The sequence below is a fragment of the Helianthus annuus genome, chromosome 3, assembly GCF_002127325.2.
Source record: "Helianthus annuus cultivar XRQ/B chromosome 3, HanXRQr2.0-SUNRISE, whole genome shotgun sequence".
Classification (NCBI taxonomy): domain Eukaryota; kingdom Viridiplantae; phylum Streptophyta; class Magnoliopsida; order Asterales; family Asteraceae; genus Helianthus; species Helianthus annuus.
In genome coordinates this window covers 89,365,251-89,386,295 of record NC_035435.2, presented here as the reverse complement: position 1 = coordinate 89,386,295, position 21,045 = coordinate 89,365,251, and the positions used below count along the sequence as shown (strand labels likewise).

At 40.1% G+C, this 21,045-nt stretch overlaps 2 long non-coding RNA genes across 2 annotated transcripts; both read left to right on the top strand.

Annotated features, from left to right (window-relative positions):
- Positions 1-1,581: 1,581 nt before the first annotated feature.
- Positions 1,582-3,337, top strand: LOC110927769. The gene is made up of 3 exons (XR_002585882.2): positions 1,582-1,715; positions 2,205-2,258; positions 3,063-3,337. It is a non-coding gene; the product is annotated as an uncharacterized LOC110927769 (long non-coding RNA).
- A 4,555-nt stretch (positions 3,338-7,892) lies between these two features.
- Positions 7,893-19,681, top strand: LOC110927768. The gene is made up of 3 exons (XR_002585881.2): positions 7,893-8,026; positions 8,516-8,569; positions 19,430-19,681. It is a non-coding gene; the product is annotated as an uncharacterized LOC110927768 (long non-coding RNA).
- The last annotated feature ends 1,364 nt before the right edge of the window (positions 19,682-21,045 follow it).

Below are 21,045 nucleotides of genomic sequence, written 5' to 3'. Positions count from 1 at the left end.
GAAGCTCATAAGGGACGATCATACAAACTGGCTGATGCACAAGGCAAAAAGCTTCCCCGCCACTGGAATGGCAAAAACCTTAAAAGGTTCCAGGTTTAGTCAAAGTATGTTAGGAAGTATATCAAGAATTGTTCTACCCTCCCTTGTAATCAAAGTACTTTTGAATGAATGAATGATGAAGTTGTTTATCAAAATTTGTCTTTCTATCCTATAGTTAGGTTGAAAACCTAGCAAAAAACTCCATGGAAAGGGCCATGTAAGGGGATGAGCTCCCAGGCCACATCGCTCAATAGGTTCAATGGTTGAATGGACCTATATAAGGGGTGAGTTCCTAAATCAATACAACTCCATGAGACTTAGAAAAAAAAATTTTAAAAAATATTTCCATAGACGGGTTTGAGCAGCCTACGTCAAATGTTCCTTAAGCCCTAACAATGGCTTACGAACCAAAAAGACGCCAAGTGGGTGTCATAAATAGGATAGGTGTTGTATCTTCTTGTTAAAGATACTTTAAGGCTTAGTAACTGCAGCACTGGACCCTTCAAGGTATAAATAGCAAATGATGCACAACCAAAAACAAAGGCAACACATTAAAATCAAAGCAAACACAATGGAACAAACAGAATAGCATAGCATAAAAGACAAGAAGTTAAACATAATAAAGGCCATACGGGCCATCCAACCTAAGCATTGTCCAAATCCATCAAGGCTTCAACCATCAAGGGACCTAAACGGTTCCCTCAAAATAAAACCTGTTCAAACACAACATTGTTCAAGATGGTAAGATAGCTTCAAATTAATTGTTCAAACATCAGAAATAGACTTAGAAGGTCTAGCTTCACTAGCATTAGCCTTCTTGGCCTTCTTCCCCTTTTTCACCTTCTTGCCACCATCACCTACTACATCAAAGCCTTTAAGGCTTACCTCCAGTAAACCCTCAGCAATGTCCGAAAAAGTCTCTTCACTATCACCTGATTGTGAACGCTTCTTTGAAAAAGATTTCAGCACTTCTGTGAATGCATTATGTCTATTGCTTCCGTCAATCATGTTCATAGTTGTCAATGTATTGAGTCGTAGTTGATTGTATAGGTTTGTGTGATAGAAATATGGATTTGTAATGTATGTACCTATTCGTACGAATGGAACATTCGAGGGAAAGGGACATCTAGTCGTTCAAGACAAACTTATACGAAGTGGACCCTGTCGTCCTTGCATGTTTGGGACGATTGGGAATGCGTATAAATAGGAGTTGAGGTCTTGTCAATTGTAACTTTGTGGACTTGAGAGGGGTAACTCTGTCCATTTGGTTTCGTGGTTCTGTAGCTTTAAATAATCAACATAAACTAGTTTAATTAGCTTGTTCTTGTGCATGTTGTAACACCCCAAAATTTATTATCAAGGGAGTAAAATGAATTAAATTAAAAGTCCCAACATGGTTGGTAAAATGTGTGTAAATAATTAGTTAGTAATAGAAATGCTTAAATAAAACAAAAACATAACTAGATGGGGTAAATTGGTAAAGCTCTAAAGTGAAAGTATTAATGTTTAACAAAACTCAAAAACACACACTTCTGGTGTGTGGGGAGATCGATCAGAACAAGGAGAAAAGGGGGTTCAACCCTAGTTCTTGAAACCAGCCAAATCAAAGAGAATTTCATGGAAATCGAACTGCATGGGCTAAGAATTTCGACCATCTAAACCTATCTTTTGAAGTGGTAAGTTCAATTTCTTGAAATCATGACTTGTAGGAAGTGGGTTATGACCCAATCTCGAATTTTATACAAGAAAGTGTGTAGATTGGAGTTAGGATTTTTCTATAGAACAGGAATCATGTGTATTTATGCATGAATTCGATCATTTGAAAAGATAATTACATAACCAATTTGATATGAATTATTAAAGGTGTAGAATGGTGGAAAATTAGTGGTGATTATGTGTGAATTTGATATAAGATGATGTTGTAGTACTTGAATCTTAAACAAATTTGAATAGGACAAGAGAATATTATGAACTTGATTGTTTGTTGATAAATATTGAAATAAACTAGTAGGAATTGTGCTTTAAAAGCTTGTACTTAGCGTCCCACAAATACGAAACCCGCCAAGTGTTTGATGAAATGCTTGAAAGAATAAATATGTGTAATTTGCGAGATAATTGAATGAAATAGTGGGATACTAAATAAATTAATGAATGTGATGATATAGGCGAGAAGGAAGAAGGTTCCAATACTAGGAAATCGGAAGGTTCACAAGACCGAGGTACGTTAGTGTACACTTTATGTTTTTTTTTATGTTGTCATATGTATAATAATCTCTAATGTATTAAATTGATATGTTGGAACCGTGAGCGTTGAGATATCCGATTTGTTGAAAGTAAAGTTAGATCCGTCATAAGCGAATGTTGAGAAATGATTATGATACGAAGTTAATGCATCATACCCGGTACTCTTAGTCGAACCGGGTATGGAAAGCTATGTATGTTCGTTACATACAAATAAACCTTACTTAGAATTTTGTTATAACATCTTAATTAACTATTGTCAAAATGTTATGGCGATTAGTAAGTAACTAGCAAATCCCTTGCGGATTCGGTTGCTATGGATGTAATGATAAGCTATGCAAGTCGACAAGTTCTAGTTGAACAAGTCGAGTAAGAATAAGCTACTACCCGTTTTGAACGAGTGGTCATGAATGCTATGACAATGCTTGAAGTTTAATCCGTTATACGGATGGAAAGGAAAGATTTATGTTGAAAGCAATAAACCCAATTAAACGGGTCGAATGTGTATGCTTAACTCTCAATGAGAGTATTTATGCCAAACCCAATTAAACGGGTCGAATGTGTATGCTTAACTCTCAATGAGAGTATTTATGCCAAACCCAATTAAACGGGTCGAATGTGTATGCTTAACTCTCTATGAGAGTGTTTATGCCAAACCCAATTACTTGGGTAGTCGTATGCGTAAAAGAATGAAAATTCTTGTATGTATGGAGTTAAAACGAAAGAATTATGATTTAACTAGTGTGATAACTAACCTTTTTAAAATTTGGTTGTTAATGTAGGTAAAACTCCACTTTAGGCGAATTGGAGATATGGAGCGAGCACGTGTCCATGCTTTATTATACCAAGCGCTTCCGCTAGATATATGCACACTTTTTGGGTCCATGTCTTGTTATTTTGTTTAATCTTGTTAGAAGTCATACACTTAAAAACTTGTTGTCTTCGTTTTGGGAAGTTTAAAGTTAAATGGGTCGTAGATTGTCGTTAGTTTAATAACTTAAAAACAGGGGGCATGCTCGTTTTACGAACGGGTCATGCCCATTTTTTGTAAGAATTTCGTTATGTATTAAATTTTTGGTATGTTGATGTCTTTAAATTATTTTTATAAGTAGTTTATTTTATTACGGAAAAGCGGACCTTACAAGTTGGTATCAGAGCCTAGGTTTGAGGGATTCGAGCTTTTGACACGATGCTTGAACTCAAACCGACGGCTCATTCGAAAGTGTGCTCGCTCCAAGATCGCCAACGAGGTAACAATTTAAGTTCTTGATGAATGCAAGTATATGTAATGTGCTTGAGAAATAAAGTTAAGTTAAATTAAGTATGTGAAGGAATAATTATAGAGGGCGAAACAATGAATTCCAGGGGCTGTAGGGCTGGAACCGACCCGAAAAATGATTAACAAGGCCTAAAACAAGTCTGCAGCGAATTCAGCAAATGGGAGGCCGTCGCCGACGGGCTTCTGGCCGTCGCCGACGCCCCCCTATTATGAGCCGACGCCTTATACGACTGCTTACGGGAAGTGTGGCCGACGCCACTTTACAGGGCCCGTCGCCGACGGGGTCCTTGGGCGTCGCCGGCGGGTTGTGTAAAGGCAATCTGCTGAAAAATTTTGTTTTTCACATTTAGAGTTACCGGGTTATCCGAAGGCCTATTTAATGATTATGTAGGGTCCATATAAGGCCTAATAGATGTATGTAACCACAATTAGTGGTTACGATGGAATGGATCCGAAAGAGTCGAAAGTGATGAACCAAATGACAAGATAAGAGTTATAAAATTTAAAAGATCAAAAATTAAAATGTAAGAATGTGAATTAAGTAAATGCAGACTAATGAACCATTATATAATGAAAGGCATGTAATGGTGTGAAAAAGAACGACACGAAATAAATGATGGAACGTAGAGAATTAGAAACTTGAAATGCATGATTACAAATGTTGTAATCAAAGGTTGAATTATGTGTTATATTGAAAGCTTGTGAATTATAATTTAAGTTCCCGTACTTCTCAGAAATGCCCGTTTTATGTTCTTGTCAAGTTATTAGAAGATATAATAAGTTATGTAAATTTACGTAGACCATTAGCGATAAAGTAAAATTTAGAAAAGTCGAATGTAACGTATGGAATGGCATGAAATGGATGACGATTGTATAAGATGGAGTTGGAAACGTGTGATAATGAATAATGAAGGAAGTAAATGTAGACTAAAGTACTTGAATATGTGAAGGAACCTAATTTGTTAATAAATGAACATAAAAAAAAATGATGATGAATGATGAGATTAATGGTGAAAATAAATTGAAGAAGGTGAGTTAGATGGAATTCGTATGAGAATTCGGATAAATGTATGCTTTGATCAGAATTATGCATTAGAGGTTAGTACCCCGTGTTTGGAATGGTGTGATACTTATGCGTATATAATGATTTGCTTTAGTATGATAAAGAGGCGAATATGTGCTAAAAGTGAATCATACGAGCTTATTAGTAAATGATATGTTGAAATTATGTTATATAGTTGCTTCGAATGAAATTTGCTATTTGTAGAATCATGAGGCATTAGCCATTAGCATGTGAAAGTACGTGAAAGTGAATGCATATATGTGTATCGTTTGGAGGATTACGTAAATTGTATGTATGAAATGCGAGGAATATTAATATTACAGTCTATCATATTTAGATGATTATATGTTCAAAAGTTTGAAGTGTGTAAGCAAGACAGTTGACTATCTAAAAGTCAACAGTATAGGGATATCATGAAATGGTCATCAGACACAAATACTAAAGTAAAGAGTTAATGTATTATGTATTAAGTGATTTACGTGTTATGCTTGATGATAGATTAGTAGTATGGATTTGAAATGAGATAGCTATTAATAAATGTCTCGTTTATACGAAATTTGACTAACGAAGGTCAATTAACGTATGAATAGAAAGAAAATGAATAGTTGTATGTATGCTCACATAAGCTAATAATGTTACGAATGTAACAATATGCAAGGATGGGAATCTCGTCAGTTGATTCAAGTATGGATGGCAAACGGGGTAAGAGGAAGCAATGAGGCAAATATGAACCTGAACACTAAAGGTAAGTGATTTTGCAATCACTTCCAATTTATCTACATGAAGGTGTATACATGTTTGCATATTCATAATCAAAGTGAAATGTATAAATAAATTAGAAATGTTATGGTACGTTTTGTTGAAATTGTTGGCATAATGTTAAACCGATAAGACCTCATTATAAGGGTAAATCGGTCATAAATTTTAGTTGAGAAATTCTAAGACGGGAATGAAAACTTGGCAATGTTGAAGAAAGGTATGGAAAGAATATTAGTCGGGATGTTAGCTAAAGACATTTTGTAGAGATGATTCGAATTGAAAGTAAGTACAACGCGTACAACAATACTTAGATACAATAAGTACTAAGTGTGATTAATTTTAAAAGGTCAAATTGTAGAAGACAGTAAATAATAATTACTTACAATTGCTAGAAGTATTACGTAAGAAATGACATGGTAAATGATACGACAGAAGAACGAAAGGTACAGATGAAAATGCTAGAATCTGAGAAATGAATTCAAACTGGTAAGAATGAAAGGTAAGTAATTAAAAGTTCGAATCCGTAAGTGAAGACGGATCGAACAAGTGAGAATAAAAAGTAAGTACCAAACTCAAATAAGTTATATGGGTCAAATGGCGATCGCCGTTTGAACCTGGTATTTAATGTTCGGTTTGTCAAGTCTATTACTTATAGGTGAGCATAATGTATGGGCATGCATTGTCACAGTTTGGAAAACATTAACCATCGCAAAGTATAAATAACGAGTCAAGGGTTTTGACCCGCGCCAGGTACGTATAAAAAGATTATATTTTTAATAAGAGCTTAGGGCTCGACTAAAGAATGACGTGTCAGAATAGGATAACTGATTCACATAAGTAAGAATGTATTTACAATTAGACTTCCGAAAAGTCAAACGAAGTGAATGAAGTCCTTGCAAGTATAAAGTACGAACGTGTACCTCGATGCAACCACAATAGGTAAGGGGGCGTTAGTCTGATCGTGAAAGGTCAAACTGTGAAAGTTGACGAAATAACCAATAAAATGAAAGGATAGTATGTAAGAAATGGAATGTACGATATGTTTTAGCATGTACGTAAGAAAATTGTGAAAGAGCCAATAGGCGAACAAATACCATGTAGGACGCAATCATGAAAAATTATGTGCTAACTATTTATTCATAGATAAATATAATGGAATTCTTCGTGAGACGATAGTAATGAAGCTAGTGGAAGGATGCTCACGAGTGGGAGCATATTTTATGAATGAATGAGACCAATTCTGGTACGGGAGGTACATATAAAGAAGCGGATCAATCCGGCACACGGATAACTGACTTATGCATTGAAGGCGAGGTTAGTAAAATGTTTAATTCTTGATTAATGATTAAGAATCTATAGATTTAATTGTAAGTATGAACAAAATGAATGGTAGAATAATTATGGTATGGTATACAAAGATCGACCTGTAATGGTCAGCGTGAGAAGGTATGAATGTCGTTAAGAGGGAGGTCTAAAGGCCTTAAATGAAAGTTTGAGCTGAATTGGTTAAACGCCCGTATGGTGCTCATACATAACATACCTAGTTGTATCATAAGTAGTTTACGCAAGGAGCTAATAATAAAGTGTGCGAAGGATTAAATTTGATGCTAAACTCAAAGTTGTAATTAGTTCAAGTAACAGTAGTAACCGTAGAACGATGCTTTATGCTCATAGTAAGCATGAAAAAGTAATTAGGAAGAGGGTAGCTTTGTTTTAATACTAATAAGTCATTAAATGTTTATAGTATGCGTATAATGATATGCTAAGCCCTCATATGAACAAGAAAGTAATTAGAAGAACGTTAGTAATGGGATTATAGGGTTTTCTCATGGTTACAAAAATGAAGTATATCGTGTATGATACGTGAGTAGAATGAAATAAATCGATTTATTTTTGTTAGCAAATGTATGAATATTTTATGCTGAATTAGGAAGATAGAAATAAGCCCTAAACATAGACTTGTACGACCAATGGTATACATTTGAAATAAATTTCAATGAACGAACCGCTAGTGATGATGTATGCTAGGAACTAGCATTATAAGGTGAAAACGACACTAATAAGAGCTCTGGATCAGATTCTGACTTATATGCGATGAAGAAAGTACTTTACTTAATTTAAGAACGGAGGGACAATGCGTACAAAAAAATGTTTGTGCATAAATGAAACTTTTGCCAAGATCCCGAATGCATCTTGGTTGTAGTGAGCATCATGAATGAATAGATGAAAAAGTAATAGTAGAATTGGTCTAGTTGGAATGAGAAAGGTTTCGGGGACGAAACCTCTTTTAAGGGGGGTAGACTTGTAACACCCCAAAATTTATTATCAAGGGAGTAAAATGAATTAAATTAAAAGTCCCAACTTGGTTGGTAAAATGTGTGTAAATAATTAGTTAGTAATAGAAATGCTTAAATAAAACAAAAACATAACTAGAGGGGGTAAATTGGTAAAGCTCTAAAGTGAAAGTATTAATGTTTAACAAAACTCAAAAACACACACTTCTGGTGTGTGGGGAGATCGATCAGAACAAGGAGAAAAGGGGGTTCAACCCTAGTTCTTGAAACCAGCCAAATCAAAGAGAATTTCATGGAAATCGAACTGCATGGGCTAAGAATTTCGACCATCTAAACCTATCTTTTGAAGTGGTAAGTTCAATTTCTTGAAATCATGACTTGTAGGAAGTGGGTTATGACCCAATCTCGAATTTTATACAAGAAAGTGTGTAGATTGGAGTTAGGATTTTTCTATAGAACAGGAATCATGTGTATTTATGCATGAACTCGATCATTTGAAAAGATAATCACATAACCAATTTGATATGAATTATTAAAGGTGTAGAATGGTGGAAAATTAGTGGTGATTATGTGTGAATTTGATATAAGATGATGTTGTAGTACTTGAATCTTAAACAAATTTGAATAGGACAAGAGAATATTATGAACTTGATTGTTTGTTGATAAATATTGAAATAAACTAGTAGGAATTGTGCTTTAAAAGCTTGTACTTAGCGTCCCACAAATACGAAACCCGCCAAGTGTTTGATGAAATGCTTGAAAGAATAAATATGTGTAATTTGCGAGATAATTGAATGAAATAGTGGGATACTAAATAAATTAATGAATGTGATGATATAGGCGAGAAGGAAGAAGGTTCCAATACTAGGAAATCGGAAGGTTCACAAGACCGAGGTACGTTAGTGTACACTTTATGTTTTTTTTATGTTGTCATATGTATAATAATCTCTAATGTATTAAATTGATATGTTGGAACCGTGAGCGTTGAGATATCCGATTTGTTGAAAGTAAAGTTAGATCCGTCATAACCGAATGTTGAGAAATGATTATGATACGAAGTTAATGCATCATACCCGGTACTCTTAGTCGAACCGGGTATGGAAAGCTATGTATGTTCGTTACATACAAATAAACCTTACTTAGAATTTTGTTATAACATCTTAATTAACTATTGTCAAAATGTTATGGCGATTAGTAAGTAACTAGCAAATCCCTTGCGGATTCGGTTGCTATGGATGTAATGATAAGCTATGCAAGTCGACAAGTTCTAGTTGAACAAGTCGAGTAAGAATAAGCTACTACCCGTTTTGAACGAGTGGTCATGAATGCTATGACAATGCTTGAAGTTTAATCCGTTATACGGATGGAAAGGAAAGATTTATGTTGAAAGCAATAAACCCAATTAAACGGGTCGAATGTGTATGCTTAACTCTCAATGAGAGTATTTATGCCAAACCCAATTAAACGGGTCGAATGTGTATGCTTAACTCTCTATGAGAGTGTTTATTGTGACAACCCGAAACCTAGAACCTTCGTTGTGTCTTGATGCGATATACTTGTACATTATGTGATTAGTTGAATGATTAAACTTAATGATAATGTGAACCTTTTTATGTGATATGTGCTTGTTATGTGTGCATTGTATATATTTATACGTGTTATAAGGGAACCGAGAACCCAACCCGAAAACAAAGAACCCGACTCGAGACCATGAGGTCTCGAGTGAATAGTGACCGAATGGGCCTTTGGGCCGAGAACCTAGTGGCCGGTTGGGCCTTTGGGCCGTAAACCCCCACTCGAAACCCACTAAGGGTGCACACACTTGAACTAGCCTATATATAAACCAACCTTAGTTAGTTTTTGCCATTTGTTGAACATTACACCCACACACTCTCCTACTTCTCTCTCACCTAAACTCTAGAACACAAACACTTCATCATTCTCGGATTTGGACTTGGATCGGCTCACACACACACCCGGTTGGAAGCTTTTCACACACCCTCGAAACCCATAACCGGTTAGTGTTCTTGATGCTTTGTTGAATGTTAGTATGTTCATGTTATGTCTAGGGTTGGAAGGTTAGATTGTTTATACATGAGAAATGATTTGCTACTTGTTAACAAGTGATGATATTGTATGTACAATGATGATAATCGGTTAACACATCTTCATGTAGAGTTGTGATATTTTGTGTTTAAAAGAAGTTTGAACCATTGATGTTGATATTCATGAAATCGGACTAGTTTATGATAATGGCAAAACTTAGTTAAAAATGTGTTGCTAGCAAGATGAATATTGATATCTAGTGTGGTGTTATAACTATTGTCCGAAAACGCATAGTATGGTTGAATGAAAATGTTATGATCTTGATGAATATGTGTTTGAATATGTGAAGAACACTTTGAATGATAGTTAAGAATATGAAAACCCTTGTGATTTTGATCCATCTTTGACTAATAGCCTGATTAGGAAAACTGTTAGTGGAATGCTATTGGTTATTTCCTGATTTGGGCCTGATTATATTGTACCATTAATCTGACTACATCTGCATCAACACGTGAACGTGAAAACGACAGCTTACCGACTCGCAATCACCCGTTGCGACTCGCAACCACAGCGTGATGACTCGAGACCACGCGGTTGCGACTCGCAACCATAACAGGACAAGCCGAGACCACAGGTTACGAGTCCCGTTGCGACTCGAGACCTTAGCATGATGAACCGAGACTACGGTTGCGACACCGGTTGCGACTCGCAACCACCTGAGATCAGCACACACAGCATGACTCGAGACCATGCTTGCGAGTCCGGTTGCGACTCGAGACCACACTTTTGGGCCTTAGTTAATGGGCCAGACTGATGGGCTTTTGTGTTAACTGCTATTACGTGTTTGGGCCTAAGTAGTTGGACTGAACTTGTGAACCGTATGTGCTACTGTTGATTAGGAACACTGTGAACTGTTACTGCTAAACGTGCTTGCCAAACGTGTTGAACATTTGTGCACTACTTGGTTCGAATCTGATTATAAGTGATATCCGTGTTAGGACGTAACTGACTACTTGCGACTTGATTGACTTTCTGTGATTAACTGCCGAGCAAACCAAGGTGAGTTCACACCCTCTACAAAGCATGGGATTCCCTGGGTTGGGAACGGGGTTAAGGAACGTGGATTCCTCGTCCTCCTTGGGTAGGACGTCTGTGGTTCAGGAATGTGATTCCTCGTCCGGATGGACGGATAAACGTACTAGACTAAAACTCTATCACGAAGTCCCTCCTTTTTGTATCGACTAATCGCCGGGCCAATGGCGAGCGGGTCATTAGTTAGATAGCGCTATTTAGGTCTGACAAGCCTCACACCGTGCCGCAGAGGACGGGCGTGAACTAATGGATCTGGGGCACGTCAATGATGATAGACATTGATGTTTTCAGGGCACATAAACATGACTACAGTCAGCAGTCGATATGGTAACGAGTCTAGTATGCACATGGGGTAGCCCCCACGGCTGGAGAGCCGGATGATGTACACATGGGGTAGCCCCCACGGCCGAAATGCCTGATAACTACATGGGGTAGCCCCCACGGCCGGAGTGCCGGAGTAACTGGGAACGAACATGTCACGTTTTTAAACTATGGGGTAACCCCCACGGCAGGATGCCAGTTAAAGTAAACTGTTTTCGAAACAACTAAAACGAACGCCCACCCGTGAACTCACTCAACTAGTTGTTGACTCGTTACTACATGCTTTGCAGGTCCATAGGTACTCAGTGGGAGCTTGCATGGAGGAGGATCGTTGTGGGACAGGGATTGCTACATGCTATGTTAAACTTGAAACTTTTGGAACTTATGTTATAACTTTAAAACTTATGCTTCCGCTTGCAACTTAAACTTGTTTGCTTTGAAACACCAATCATGATGGTTAAACTTTTATAATTACTTATATGCTTGTTCAGTATGATTGGTGGCTGGATCCTGGTCAGTCACGCCTCCAAGCGGTAGTACTCCGCAGGTGGGATTTTGGGGGTGTGACAGATTGGTATCAGAGCCATTGGTTATAGTGAACTTGGTTTTAATAAAGGAGAAACGTTTTTGTTAAAACCAGACTATAACCGGTTTAGTGCTCAACGGTCCACAACGACACTTCGCTCCTCATGCAAGGCTCGACGTTCTAGGTAATATGATGTATGTATATTGCCTACTTGTTAGTAACGTAGTACTTTGCTCATGGTATGCTTGATTAGTATAACTACTGTTGGTTGAACACGTGCGTGCTTACTCTGTTCTACTATCGTACTTTCGCGAACCTCTCTCACACGTATTACTCTTATCATGAAGAACCATGTCTGGACGCGTTAACATGACACAAGCCCAGTTGACGGCTTTGATCAACGAGCGAGTTGCCGCAGCGCTCGCAGCTGCACACGCAGGAGGTATATCCTGCAGTCCGAAATTGTTTTAGGATCATTTGGATCCTACTCTCGTGAACCAACCTTTGTGTTAAACTCTGTCTTTTTCTTTCACCTACCTTAGGTCAGTATGCTCAGGCACCGGTGTGCACTTTTAAGACCTTTATGGACTGTCGACCCACTACTTTTAGCGGCACTGAAGGAGCAGTAGGTCTCCTACACTGGTTTGAGAAACTGGAGTCTGTGTTCGAAATGTGTGAATGCCCTGAAGCGCGCAGGGTGAAGTATGCTACTGGTACTCTCGAGGGTTTGGCTCTCACGTGGTGGAATGCTCAAGTGCAGATGTTAGGGTTGGTTGCTGCCAACGCCACCCCATGGGAAAACTTCAAGGAAATGATCAGGGAGGAATACTGCAGTCGTGACGACATTCACAAACTGGAAGATGAGTTCTACAATCTTAAGATGTCGGGGTCGGAGATCGAGGCATACACTAAGAGATCGCATGAGCTTGCTTTGTTGTGTCCTACAATGGTGGATCCTCCCTACAAGCGAATTGAACTCTATCTCAAGGGCTTGGTGCCAGAAATCCAAAGTCATGTGACTTCAGCGAACTTGACTACTATCCAGCAGGTTGTACAGTTGGCTCACCGTCTTACTGATCAAGCGGTGGAGCAGAACAAGTTACCGAAGCGTATAGGTGCTGCAACTACTTCGGGTGCTTCTAGTGGGGATAAACGGAAATGGGATGGAACTTCAAGCAGGGGTTCAACTTCGGTGCAAACTCAGTCTCAGCAGAGAAAGACGGACGATCACAAGAGCCCCAGTCAGCAATCGTCCGGTGGTCAAAGTCATGGTGGATACAAAGGAAATCACCCCAAATGCAATCGTTGCAACCTACACCACAGTGGGCCATGCACCAGGGGTAACTGTCATCGATGTAACAAGCCGGGTCATGTTGCAAAGGATTGCAGAAGCGCATATCCCGTCAATCAGAATCGTCAGCAACCTCAGCAGAACCAGCGACAGCAGCAGGGTAACAACAAAGGGTGCTTTCAGTGTGGAGCTGAAGGCCACTTCAAGAAAGATTGTCCCCAACTGAACCAGAACAACAACAACAACAATCAGGGGAATGGTAACAATGGGAACAACAACAATGGTGCTAGGGGACGAGTGTTCGTGATTGGTCAAGGTGAAGCAAGGAATGATCCCAACGTGGTGACGGGTAAGTTCCTTCTCGACGACTTTTATGTTACAGTCTTATTTGATTCGGGTGCCGATACTAGCTATGTGTCACTAGAAGTTAGGAAGATGCTTAAGCGTATTCCTACACCCCTGAGCGACAAGCACACTGTAGAGCTAGCTAATGGTAAGAGTTTGGAAGCCTCACACGTAGTCAAGGGTTGCCAGCTTATTCTCGCTAATCAGACCTTCGCTATCGATCTTATTCCTATTGTCTTGGGTAGTTTCGACGTTGTCATTGGGATGGATTGGTTATCCCAACACCGAGCAGAGATTCTTTGCAACGAGAAGATTGTTCGCATTCCTGGTTTAGGTAGTGAACCTCTCATGATTCGTGGCGACAAGAGAAGTGCTGTTGAGAACATCATCTCTCTTCTTAAGGCCCAGAAATGCTTACGAAAGGGCCACACTGCGATTTTGGCTCTAGTTACTGATACCACAGCAAAAGAGAAGAAGTTAGAAGATTTTCCCGTTGTACGCGACTATCCTGAGGTATTCCCTGAGGAATTATCTGGTCTTCCGCCCCATCGCCAAGTCGAGTTTCAGATTGATTTAGCTCCTGGAGCCGCGCCTGTAGCCTGTGCACCTTATCGATTAGCGCCATCAGAGTTGGAAGAACTCTCCACGCAACTACAAGAACTCCTGGATAAGGGTTTTATTCGTCCTAGCTCATCGCCTTGGGGAGCTCCAGTACTTTTTGTGAAGAAGAAGGATGGTACCTTCAGAATGTGTATCGACTATCGCGAACTCAACAAGGTGACTGTGAAGAATCGTTATCCTCTACCGCGTATTGACGACTTGTTCGACCAGTTGCAGGGGTCGAGCTACTATTCAAAGATCGATCTGAGATCGGGATATCACCAGTTGAGAGTTCGAGAAGAGGATGTCTCTAAGACGGCCTTTAGGACTCGATATGGGCACTATGAGTTTCTGGTCATGCCGTTTGGGCTGACGAACGCACCGGCAGTTTTTATGGATTTGATGAATCGAGTTTGCAAGCCGTACCTGGACAAGTTTGTTATAGTCTTTATCGACGACATTCTGATCTATTCTAAGAGCAAGGAAGAGCACGAACAACATCTACGACTTATTCTGGAACTCCTTCGGAAGGAACAGCTTTACGCGAAATTCTCGAAATGCGACTTCTGGCTTCGAGAGGTCCATTTCCTAGGGCATGTGGTGAACAAGGATGGGATTCACGTTGATCCATCCAAAGTGGAATCTATTAAGAACTGGCCTGCGCCTCGCACCCCAAAGGAAATTCGCCAATTTTTGGGATTGGCAGGTTACTACAGGAGATTCATCAAGGATTTTTCTAAGATCGCGCAGCCTCTCACGTTGTTAACACAGAAGGGCGTTGTCTATCATTGGGGAAATGCACAAGAGTTAGCTTTTCAGCATCTAAAGGATAGACTTTGTAGTGCACCTATTCTTTCACTGCCAGAGGGCACAGATGATTTTGTGGTTTACTGTGATGCATCAATTCAAGGTCTTGGTTGTGTATTGATGCAACGAGATAAAGTCATAGCCTACGCCTCACGACAACTCAAAGTACACGAGAAGAACTACACGACGCATGATTTAGAGCTGGGAGCTGTTGTTTTCGCACTTAAGTTATGGCGGCATTACCTTTACGGAACCAAGTGCGCCATCTACACTGACCACAGAAGTTTAGAACACATATTCAAGCAGAAGGAACTGAATATGCGGCAGCGACGATGGGTCGAACTGCTGAATGACTATGAGTGCTCTATCAGGTATCACCCGGGCAAGGCCAATGTTGTGGCAGACGCCCTCAGTCGGAAGGACACTGCGCCTAAGCGCGTAAGAGCTTTACAACTCACGATCCATTCTAGTCTACCTTCGCAAATACGAGCTGCTCAGATAGAAGCACTGAAACCAGAAAACGTTAGAGCTGAAGCTCTACGCGGGTCAAGGCAACGCTTAGAACAGAAGGAAGACGGTGCTTATTATGTGACAGGACGCATCTGGGTCCCACACTATGGCGACTTACGAGAACTTGTGATGGATGAAGCGCACAAATCTCGCTACTCGGTACACCCTGGTTCGGACAAGATGTACCACGATATTAAAACTACGTATTGGTGGCCTAGCATGAAGGCCCACATAGCAACTTATGTCAGCAAGTGTTTGACTTGTGCGCGAGTCAAGACGGAATATCAGAAACCTTCAGGCCTACTTCAGCAACCAGAGATACCACAATGGAAATGGGAGCAAATTTCCCTGGATTTTGTTACTGGCCTACCTAGATCACAGCGCGGAAACGATACTATCTGGGTGATCGTGGATCGACTCACAAAATCCGCACACTTTTTGGCAATCAAAGAAACTGATAAGTTCTCCACTTTAGCGGAGATATACCTCAAGGAAGTTGTTTCGAGGCACGGGGTGCCCACTTCTATTATCTCTGATCGAGATGCACGTTTTACTTCGGAACTGTGGCAGGCAATGCACAAGTCTTTTGGCTCACGTCTTGATATGAGCACAGCGTATCACCCACAGACGGACGGGCAGTCCGAGCGCACTATTCAGACACTAGAAGACATGCTTCGCGCTTGTGTAATCGACTTTGGCAACAGCTGGGAAAGACATCTGCCACTCGTGGAATTCTCGTATAATAACAGCTACCACACCAACATTAAAGCTGCTCCGTTTGAGGCATTGTACGGACGTAAATGCCGGTCACCCCTCTGTTGGGCAGAGGTGGGGGATAGTCAAATCACTGGTCCAGAACATGTGGTAGATACTACTGAGCGGATTGCTCAAATACGACAACGCATGGCGGCCGCTCGTGACCGTCAGAAGGCCTACGCCGATAAGGGCAGGAAACCACTTGAGCTCCAGGTTGGGGAGCGGGTATTACTCAAAGTTTCACCCTGGAAGGGTGTGGTTCGTTTTGGTAAACGCGGCAAACTCAACCCACGATACGTTGGACCTTTCGAAATTCTTGAGAAAATAGGCAAGGTGGCCTACAGACTGAAATTACCAGCAGAACTCGGTGCAGTTCACAACGTTTTCCATGTGTCGAATCTGAAGAAGTGTCTGTCAGATGAAACGCACGTAGTTCCTCTGAAGGAACTCACGATCGACGAACAGTTGAAATTCGTCGAAGAACCTGTCGAGATCACGGACCGGGATGTTAAGGTCCTCAAGAGCACTAGAATACCTCTTGTTCGAGTTCGTTGGAACTCACGTCGCGGCCCAGAGTTTACCTGGGAGCGCGAAGATCGGGTGAAACAAAAGTATCCCCAACTGTTTGAGAACAGTACAAACGCTACTGAGGCTGAAGCTACGGAATTTCGGGACGAAATTCCAGATCAACGGGGGGTGGATGTGACACCCCAGGAAAACCGGGAAAACCTTGCAACCTAACTAGCTTCCTCAGTGAGTGCCGTCAAATTTCGGGACGAAATTTCTTTCAACTTGGGGATGATGTGACAACCCGAAACCTAGAACCTTCGTTGTGTCTTGATGCGATATACTTGTACATTATGTGATTAGTTGAATGATTAAACTTAATGATAATGTGAACCTTTTTATGTGATATGTGCTTGTTATGTGTGCATTGTATATATTTATACGTGTTATAAGGGAACCGAGAACCCAACCCGAAAACAAAGAACCCGACTCGAGACCATGAGGTCTCGAGTGAATAGTGACCGAATGGGCCTTTGGGCCGAGAACCTAGTGGCCGGTTGGGCCTTTGGGCCGTAAACCCCCACTCGAAACCCACTAAGGGTGCACACACTTGAACTAGCCTATATATAAACCAACCTTAGTTAGTTTTTGCCATTTGTTGAACATTACACCCACACACTCTCCTACTTCTCTCTCACCTAAACTCTAGAACACAAACACTTCATAATTCTCGGATTTGGACTTGGATCGGCTCACACACACACCCGGTTGGAAGCTTTTCACACACCCTCGAAACCCATAACCGGTTAGTGTTCTTGATGCTTTGTTGAATGTTAGTATGTTCATGTTATGTCTAGGGTTGGAAGGTTAGATTGTTTATACATGAGAAATGATTTGCTACTTGTTAACAAGTGATGATATTGTATGTACAATGATGATAATCGGTTAACACATCTTCATGTAGAGTTGTGATATTTTGTGTTTAAAAGAAGTTTGAACCATTGATGTTGATATTCATGAAATCGGACTAGTTTATGATAATGGCAAAACTTAGTTAAAAATGTGTTGCTAGCAAGATGAATATTGATATCTAGTGTGGTGTTATAACTATTGTCCGAAAACGCATAGTATGGTTGAATGAAAATGTTATGATCTTGATGAATATGTGTTTGAATATGTGAAGAACACTTTGAATGATAGTTAAGAATATGAAAACCCTTGTGATTTTGATCCATCTTTGACTAATAGCCTGATTAGGAAAACTGTTAGTGGAATGCTATTGGTTATTTCCTGATTTGGGCCTGATTATATTGTACCATTAATCTGACTACATCTGCATCAACACGTGAACGTGAAAACGACAGCTTACCGACTCGCAATCACCCGTTGCGACTCGCAACCACAGCGTGATGACTCGAGACCACGCGGTTGCGACTCGCAACCATAACAGGACAAGCCGAGACCACAGGTTACGAGTCCCGTTGCGACTCGAGACCTTAGCATGATGAACCGAGACTACGGTTGCGACACCGGTTGCGACTCGCAACCACCTGAGATCAGCACACACAGCATGACTCGAGACCATGCTTGCGAGTCCGGTTGCGACTCGAGACCACACTTTTGGGCCTTAGTTAATGGGCCAGACTGATGGGCTTTTGTGTTAACTGCTATTACGTGTTTGGGCCTAAGTAGTTGGACTGAACTTGTGAACCGTATGTGCTACTGTTGATTAGGAACACTGTGAACTGTTACTGCTAAACGTGCTTGCCAAACGTGTTGAACATTTGTGCACTACTTGGTTCGAATCTGATTATAAGTGATATCCGTGTTAGGACGTAACTGACTACTTGCGACTTGATTGACTTTCTGTGATTAACTGCCGAGCAAACCAAGGTGAGTTCACACCCTCTACAAAGCATGGGATTCCCTGGGTTGGGAACGGGGTTAAGGAACGTGGATTCCTCGTCCTCCTTGGGTAGGACGTCTGTGGTTCAGGAATGTGATTCCTCGTCCGGATGGACGGATAAACGTACTAGACTAAAACTCTATCACGAAGTCCCTCCTTTTTGTATCGACTAATCGCCGGGCCAATGGCGAGCGGGTCATTAGTTAGATAGCGCTATTTAGGTCTGACAAGCCTCACACCGTGCCGCAGAGGACGGGCGTGAACTAATGGATCTGGGGCACGTCAATGATGATAGACATTGATGTTTTCAGGTCACATAAACATGACTACAGTCAGCAGTCGATATGGTAACGAGTCTAGTATGCACATGGGGTAGCCCCCACGGCTGGAGAGCCGGATGATGTACACATGGGGTAGCCCCCACGGCCGAAATGCCTGATAACTACATGGGGTAGCCCCCACGGCCGGAGTGCCGGAGTAACTGGGAACGAACATGTCACGTTTTTAAACTATGGGGTAACCCCCACGGCAGGATGCCAGTTAAAGTAAACTGTTTTCGAAACAACTAAAACGAACGCCCACCCGTGAACTCACTCAACTAGTTGTTGACTCGTTACTACATGCTTTGCAGGTCCATAGGTACTCAGTGGGAGCTTGCATGGAGGAGGATCGTTGTGGGACAGGGATTGCTACATGCTATGTTAAACTTGAAACTTTTGGAACTTATGTTATAACTTTAAAACTTATGCTTCCGCTTGCAACTTAAACTTGTTTGCTTTGAAACACCAATCATGATGGTTAAACTTTTATAATTACTTATATGCTTGTTCAGTATGATTGGTGGCTGGATCCTGGTCAGTCACGCCTCCAAGCGGTAGTACTCCGCAGGTGGGATTTTGGGGGTGTGACATTTATGCCAAACCCAATTACTTGGGTAGTCGTATGCGTAAAAGAATGAAAATTCTTGTATGTATGGAGTTAAAACGAAAGAATTATGATTTAACTAGTGTGATAACTAACCTTTTTAAAATTTGGTTGTTAATGTAGGTAAAACTCCACTTTAGGCGAATTGGAGATATGGAGCGAGCACGTGTCCATGCTTTATTATACCAAGCGCTTCCGCTAGATATATGCACACTTTTTGGGTCCATGTCTTGTTATTTTGTTTAATCTTGTTAGAAGTCATACACTTAAAAACTTGTTGTCTTCGTTTTGGGAAGTTTAAAGTTAAATGGGTCGTAGATTGTCGTTAGTTTAATAACTTAAAAACAGGGGGCATGCTCGTTTTACGAACGGGTCATGCCCATTTTTTGTAAGAATTTCGTTATTTATTAAATTTTTGGTATGTTGATGTCTTTAAATTATTTTTAGAAGTAGTTTATTTTATTACGGAAAAGCGGACCTTACACATGTCATCTTCATACTCAGATTCCGCACGAGATATGGAGACATTGTAACCGGTTACAGCTTTCGGAGCACCGAAACGGTCCTCACAAGTGGTATCAGAGCTTGGAGACCAGTTTTATGGACTTAGAACACAAGATACCAGCAAAATCAAGCTGATTTCAAGCTGATTTGGATCTGATTGCATTGTCCTTTTACTCACATCTCTTCTACTCATCTTCTTTCTTCTTAAAACGCAAAATTAAAGAGGAATTCACAAACAAAATTTTCTGATTTTTAGATACAACATGCGAAATCATGTTTTAATCAATCCTTGAAAGAATCAGATCAAAATCCAAATTAAATCATGGAAAATTCTTCGAGAAACCATGAAAAACACATCTTTAGTTTCGTGAGTCGTCCGAGTCGTTCCAGACACTTTCATACGAAAGTGCTCTAAATGTCAGTTTCTTGAAAATTTATCACATTTGTGCGAAACAGAATAATCCAGTTCGTACAAAAGAGCTCAGTCAGTGTTAGTTTGTTTATACGTGTCACATTCGCACGAGAGAGACATTCCCTCTCGTACGAAAGTGATCTATTTCTTGATTTCAAAATTGTTTGATCGTTTATTGATTTTTGCAGGTTTTGATCTTGGATTCTGAATTTTATGATGCTTTTGCAACAATACCGGATTGGATGTCTCAGACTTTAAAGTCAGAAAATGAACATGGAACACAATCTAAACCACTTAGGTTAATAAACATAGATGAATATAAAAAATGGGAAGAATGGTTTGCAAATTGGGTTCAAGCTTACCATATGGGGTGTTGGTATGCATTCTTAATCGAATATAATGAACCGGTTGAGAATGATGGTCAAAAGAAATCACTAATGGCATATAATGAACAAGAAAAAGAAAAATTCAAAAATGAAAAGAAAATGATAAGTTTTCTACAACAATCAGTGAAAGATGGTATTTTGTGATTGTTACAACACAATGGAACTGCTTATTCAATATGGAATGCATTAAAACATAAATATGAAGGAAATGAGCAGGTAATGAAAAGCAAGAGAGCGCTAATGAAGAAAGAATTTGAAAAGTTTACAAGTCTGAAAGGCGAAACTGTTAAACAACTGATTGAAAGATTTTGTTATTTGATAAAAGAATTAAAATTGTTAGGGATTGAAAAGAATCGGGAAGAGTTGGTAGACAAGCTCGTTGATGCACTTCTAAACGAAAATGATTGCCTACGTTTATCCTGTTCATGAGAAACCAT